The 6,878-nt window shown below is 34.9% G+C and overlaps 1 pseudogene; it reads right to left on the bottom strand.

Annotated features, from left to right (window-relative positions):
* Nucleotides 1-4,005: 4,005 nt before the first annotated feature.
* LOC107590322 (E3 ubiquitin-protein ligase DTX3L-like) overlaps nucleotides 4,006-6,878 on the bottom strand; it is a 4,493-nt pseudogene continuing 1,620 nt past the window's right edge.

The following is a 6,878-nucleotide window of genomic DNA, read 5'->3' on the forward strand; positions in this document are numbered from 1 at the left end:
CTATCTATCTATCTATCTATCTATCTATCTATCTATCTATCTATCTATCTATCTATCTGCCTGTCTTTGTCCATATGACCTATAAACCTTCAAACTTAAAAGTGTCAAAGTTCAAAAGCTTTCAAAGTTTTTAATTAATTGAATTTTAGTTTTTAATTTTGCTTCCCTGCATTTAAATTGCAGTTTGGCATGTTGTTTCTTACCTCAATTCCAGTGCTATTTCTGTATTATTTATATACTTTTACAGTATTTACTCAAATTTTCTTTTCTTTTTATATTTTCATTTTTTATTTAAATTTTAGTAATTTGTTACACGCTTTTGTCATTGTATTATTTTGTTGTTTGTCTTTCTATATAGCTTTAATTTATTTCAGTTTTAGTTGTAGTAATTGTAATACTTAAACTTATTTTATTTCAGTTATTTGACAAGACAATAATTTTTTCCCCCCAAAAAATCAGATTGGATCCATAGTAAATAATCAGTCTTTTAGTAATACAAACATGTGTTTTACACACTGTTTAAAATTCTATCAATAGCATAATTCATTATTTTGCCGTCTTTAGCTGTCTGAAATCACTGTGACTTTGGAGAATGGAGAAGTGGAGAGCAGCACGTCTATCTCTCCATCTGTCTCAGCTAAAGGCCACCGACACAAAGTAGACCCCACTATCACAGGGATGTATCATTGACTCTTTAGAAACCCTGGGTCCATTCAGCTCAGAGTGAGATATCTGTTCGCGGTGACTGCGTGTGGCAGCCGGATACATAGCGGGACTAACCTTAGAGCACAAAGAGGCTGGAGGTTATCGCAGGGGCAGATCTCTGACCGCTTTGATTTGGCCATGTAAAGAAGAGTGCTTGCAAAGGGCCTGAGCGAGTGCGTCTGAGATGAAAAGAGCCGAACGGGGACCTTCTGCGCTGATGAATGGAGCTGGAAGGCTAAAGAGTGAATGTGTCTGTGTTGCTGGCTTTATGAAAGCAAGACAACAGGTACCTGAGAGGATACCGAACGACAGCATCGTAAATCAAACCGAGACACTCTTCCCTCTGCATCTGCGATGTGTCTACACATCTACTGTTCTTTCTTCTCGCTCTTTCTGTCGAGCTTGTGAGCGATTAGCATTGACTAGACTCGGTATCCATCATCAAAAATTCATATTGTTACTTCTGTAAAAGATACTTCACTAAATACATTCGCAAAGAATTATGGGTAATTCCTCTTTCCCTTCCTACGAACGTTCCTCCTCGTAAATGTGTCATCTTTTACCTAGGCCTTCATTTTATCTCAGCGTTAACCTGAAGGGACAGGTCCGTCCCATCAGCATGAAGGGACAAGGGCTAGAAACACTCCCTCCGTCTCCACATCGAGATTTAGTACTTCATAAACCATTTCCTCCAGAAGATTCACTCCCCGCGCCACCGCGGCAGGTGCCGATTTCGCACAGATGCTTTGGAGCGAAGAGACGTTGTATTGTTTCTCACTTCCCTTGTCGCCAAGGTTTATAGGGACTGTAAAATGGACACAAATGGGATGTGCCGTGTCTGTCAAAGCATGCTTTCTTGGTTTTGATGGCCTTACGGACTCTCGCGACGGTTTGTAAAAAAACATCCTGTGTCACGGCGGATGAGATACGTGCTGTTTTGAAAACTGTGTTTTCTTTTTGTGCACTTCAGAGTCGCTGTTTTTATGAGCAGCTGTACTATTATTTGCAAAGTGATTTAGTTAAATGTTTTTAGTTAAAAGGATTCTCTCCGTTCACATCCATCTTCACTGTCTGCAACTCGGCCTTTTAATTAACAACTTTAGAATCTGCTTTGTCTTCTAAAAGAGGATGAAGTCTAATTGTGCTCCAAATTAAACAGCCTAATGAAAACACGCCCTCAGCTCATTCATCACAAGCAGCCGCTGCACAAACCAACACTCAGCCCCCCAGTGGGGAAGACACGGCAAAACACCACAAACACTCCCCTCGTGAGAACTCCAACGATTTCTAATGACGATTTGAACTTTGTATTGCTTAACGAGGAGGAAAGGAAGGAGTCACCGATGATTCAACTCACCTCAATTTCACATCTAAGATATCCAGATTATTTTGCAAAGAAGAAGTAAGCCATTTTCTGTGAATGTGCGAGACTTCAACTGTATTCTGCTGTAATAGTATGAAAAACGACAACATACTGTACATTTGTGGTCTGCTCTCCCAGTTTAACTTAAAAAGGCCTATATCCCATGAATAATTAACTGGAATGCACTTATTAGCATTAGCCTACTATTTCTTATGAATCTCTAATTTTTCTCCCCAAATCCTTACATCTCTTTCCAGGTTTGTTTTCTCACGGATGCTTTAAAATGTAATTGGTTCCACTTTTCACTTTTAATCCCTATTAGCAGTGTGTAGGCTACTGGAATGTTTCTAAAGCAAGTAAACACAATATTTGTTAGGCTATGTCAAAATTACAGAAATCAGTTGGAAATATTATCATTGTAATGAACATTTTTAAGAAAACATAATACAGACATATTATTTAACATGTAATTCACAGAGAAATATTATTTAACATGTAATTCATAGAGCAAACCTTCCACTGATTTGATCCACTTAAGGAAATTATGAACTGTAATTCGTGCAAAGCACCATGGGGTGTTGGAAAAAGGTGGAGAAGTAAATAGGCTAACTAGAGGCTGTAAAAAAGAAGAATAACAGTAACTTACAGTAAGTGCATAAAACAGTAAAACTATTTGCGCTAGAAACCAGTGTGGTTATTATTTCTACAGTACATTAAAGTAATATGACATGGAATGCTGCAATGTCAAGCGGCATAATGAGCTGTTTTGCTAAAAACAGCAAAGCAGATGATACGAAGCGTGCACATGTAGTTTACAAATGGCCCCGCGTGTTCTTAGATAAGGAAATAAGGACGTTTTTTAAAGTCAGTAAGTAAGTGTTAAATAATTCAATGAATAGGGTGGGTAGTCTCAAGCAGGTTCGTGAAACATCCAGACAGAGCCCGGCTCCTCCAGGTCATGAACGGAGAGAGAGGGGGATGTGACGGAGGAGCAGAGAGCCACGCAGATTGAAGGAAGATGGGGCAGGAACAGATTTGATAGCTGTCAGAGTCGTGGTGGAGGCTGACAGTCGGGACGGATGACTCCTGGCGGAGCGTCCACAAGAAAGTGGTTTAAGAACGCCCCTGGAGATGACGGAGCCCTCTCTAATGGGGCCTGCCAATCCGATTACTCTTTATTGTGAGTATGAAGCCTGGTGTGTAATTCAGTTTGAGGAGAACAGAGGGCCACCGTCAGCCTGGGAAAGTTCACACTCGGCAATGTGCAGACACATTTCAGGCACGGAGGAAATATTGCAGAGGATGTGTTGACTTCACCTGGCAGGCGGTGCGGACTGAGCAGGTGGGGAAGAGTATGTCTTTAATGTTGAATTCCTCTTTATTTTATTCATTTATAAAGCAATTAAAATCGTTTTTTTTTAACTGAAAGCTGAAAAATAAAATATAGGTATCAGATGAAAAACTGAAAAAAATATATATACAGTATATATTCAAAATGACAAAAGCACAAATCTAATTCAAAATATTAATAAACAGATAATAAATAATCCTAAAATAACGTATACGAATAATAACATTTACTGATATTCATTTAAAAATCCAGAAAGTGGTTAATTTTAATTTTAATTTAAAATGATTTAAAAGCACTTTAAGCAAACATTGTACAATGGCTTGCAGTGAGTACAATACTGTCTTACTTCATGCTAGAACTCCTCTGTTTAATAAAAAATGCACTACATCTCACAAGTCGCCATGTGCATCTTTGCAACTCAGTTTCTGGCATATAAAGGTCCTCATAAACTCAAACTGATCAGCCTTGTTCTGTAGATTTGGACAAACTCCATTTAATCATGCCACATCCATTTCCACATTTTGATCATGCAGGGTCGTGATGAGGTTGGGAATCAACAGTCATAGTAATTATAGTCCATCCTCTCTCATTTGATCCCTTTGACCTTGAGACTCTTCTTCACTGATTTCAAGTACGTTTGGATCTGGATAGCCCAAGCTGACACAACAGGAGAGAGAAAATTGTAGAAAATATTAATTTTCTATTTAACATTAAAAGGTGCACTAAGCTAAAATGGAGTCTCGAGACTTCCGGGGTACCTGCAGAAAATTTGGGAGAAAAAAGGTTTTACAAAATGTATTTTTAGGGCTGTCAATATTTTCATGTGAACCTAAATGTTTACCATAATGATTTTTAAATCATTCACCACATTTTAGTTATTACCTTTTTATTTTTCATTATGGTTTTTAAACACAAATTAACTTAAATTAACCTTTGTAAAAAAAATATATATATATATATATAGCATGTTATAGTAGAATATTATATTTAAAATAAAATAATAAATAAAAAATCTAGAGCATTTGAATCTTGTTAAATTGAATTATTTTATATACTTTTTATTATAATATATATTTATTAATTATATTATTATTGTTTCATTTTTCATCATGGTTAAAGACTAAATTAATTAAATTTATTTAAATTAAATAACAGTTAGAACAAATCTGAATGTAGTATAATTTAATAAAAAATAAACATGTTTTATCTTTCTATAAGGGAATTTGAAAATATTTATTTTCAATTTTAAAAATTGTGGGTAGAAAAAAATACAGTTAAAATTAATACTTAGTATTAAAATTAATAATACGTAAATATTTTCCAGATTTTTTTTTTTTTTTTAGTAAAGTGACATATTTGAACTCAAAAGAACTGTGGTGACCTCTGATCTATTATTTGGAATTCATAATATCATATTTCTAATTATAATTATTATATACCTTCCAGGTCCCCCGCTGTCCAGAGTCTTGAGGGGTATATCTGCAGGCATCACACAGTATTCACCGCTGCTATTGACCGCCACAGTGAACAGCAGCTTGTGTTCGAAGGCCTGCTCGAGTAGCTGGAGGATCTTGGTTCCTGTGGTGTTCTGAGGCAGGTAGGCCACAAATTCAGTGCCCTTGTAGCTGTGTCCTGGGTGAGGATGCTTGTCCTGCAGGGCGAGTTACTTTAGTTGATGACTTGCATACTTAAATGAGTCACATTTAAGAACATGTCTCTGAAATGCAGTGGTTTTCAAAACATTCCTGGAGCACCAGCACTGTCTCCCTCATCTAACACACCCGATTCAACTCGTCAGCTCATTAGTAGAGACTTTAAGACCTGAAGTGGGTCAGAAAAGGTAAAGAGTTGTGAGAAAATAGGATGCGTATCAGATCCGCGTCATGTTCAGCAGCGGCAGCTCTTAAAGCAGCCAAAATAACCTAATAACCAGCTGCTGTGATGTCTGTTAATCGAAGAACAAAAGAAAAAAGAGACAAATCAATAACTTTTGTAGCTTTACGGTTTCATCATTTAATTTAGAATTTAGTGTTTGATAACTTTTATTAAGTCTAATAAATGTTACAATTGATAGCTCTCAATTATACTGTAATGCTGAATGCCTATAGTCAATGGCTAAACGTTAGAGGGGAAAAACCTCATTCCTAGAGACATTAGTAGTATTAGTGATACTCGCCTTCAGTCATAAAAAATTAAACAAATATTAAAAATATGCTGTCTTTGTTGTTTCTACATTAATTTGAAGATTTCAATGTGAAAGTATTGTAATATAAAAGTATATTTAAAAAATTTAATGTTAGGTGGGATTAATAGTGATTAATTTCAGAAAAATATGTGATTTATTAGTAAATTTTTTAATCCATTGACAGCACTAATATATATATTTATTAGTGAGTTGTTTTTAATGTGAATGTATAACTTGAAAAACAGCTTTACTATAGTCCCATCTAAGTGTCCCTAACTTTGGTTTTGGCATGTAAATAAATGATTATAAATAATAAAGTAAATAAAATACATTCTTATATCATTTGTAATATATAATTTATATAGAATATTATATTTTCTAAATAATTCATTTAAATTAATTGTAAAGAATATATATATCATATATAATTAATATACTTAATATATTGTTTTATAATTTAAAACCTAAAAAAAAAAATAACGGGAGGGGTGTTAAGGATTTGAGCAGATGAGCATGGCATGTTGTTTTGTTTCATTTGTTTGCACAAGGATTCAGAATGCTTCACAAACTTTTAATGTTTGTTTGCATGTGAAATCATGACAGATATTTAATCTGGTGGTTCATTATTAGTATGCTATGAGTGTCCTCATGACTGACGGATGCCAAATACTCACATTATTTAATAGGTTTAGTTCTGTTAAGAGTGTAATAAAAGGGCTTTAAAAGCATTGGTTTTATTTGTAAACATTTTACCAGAATATGAGACAATTGGCAAGTTTTCTATATAATAAAATATCTACTTATATTTTGTATTATTTAAACAAACCATTTAGGTGAATGATTCAGTGACTCAACATTTTTGAACTAATAGGTTGAATGAATGACTCATTGACTCATTCATAATAAACAGTCACTTGTCTCCACCTATTGTGTGTGTGCTGCAGTGATATTAGTTTGTTAAGGTTGTTATTTCTGCGCTGATCTTTCAGGACTGAATTACCATTAATAGTATATAGGGGTTAAATTATAAAATCCTACAGAGTTATGTTAAGATACTTGCATTCATATAGCTATCTCAAAAGATCTGATGAATCTTTATTTTTACAATGCTCGAGAGTATTCTATTGTATAACTTCCCAAACATAGAGTTTCAGTGGCCACATATTTGACTCGAAGTTTGTAGAGATCTGTTCCTTATGACACACCGAGGGGGTTTTCCAACTCTATAAAGTATTATTTAATAAAGGAAGGATAGAAAAACAGGTAGTCTGATT

The sequence above is a fragment of the Sinocyclocheilus grahami genome, unplaced genomic scaffold (assembly GCF_001515645.1).
Source record: "Sinocyclocheilus grahami isolate Dianchi unplaced genomic scaffold, SAMN03320097.WGS_v1.1 scaffold126.1, whole genome shotgun sequence".
Taxonomy (NCBI): domain Eukaryota; kingdom Metazoa; phylum Chordata; class Actinopteri; order Cypriniformes; family Cyprinidae; genus Sinocyclocheilus; species Sinocyclocheilus grahami.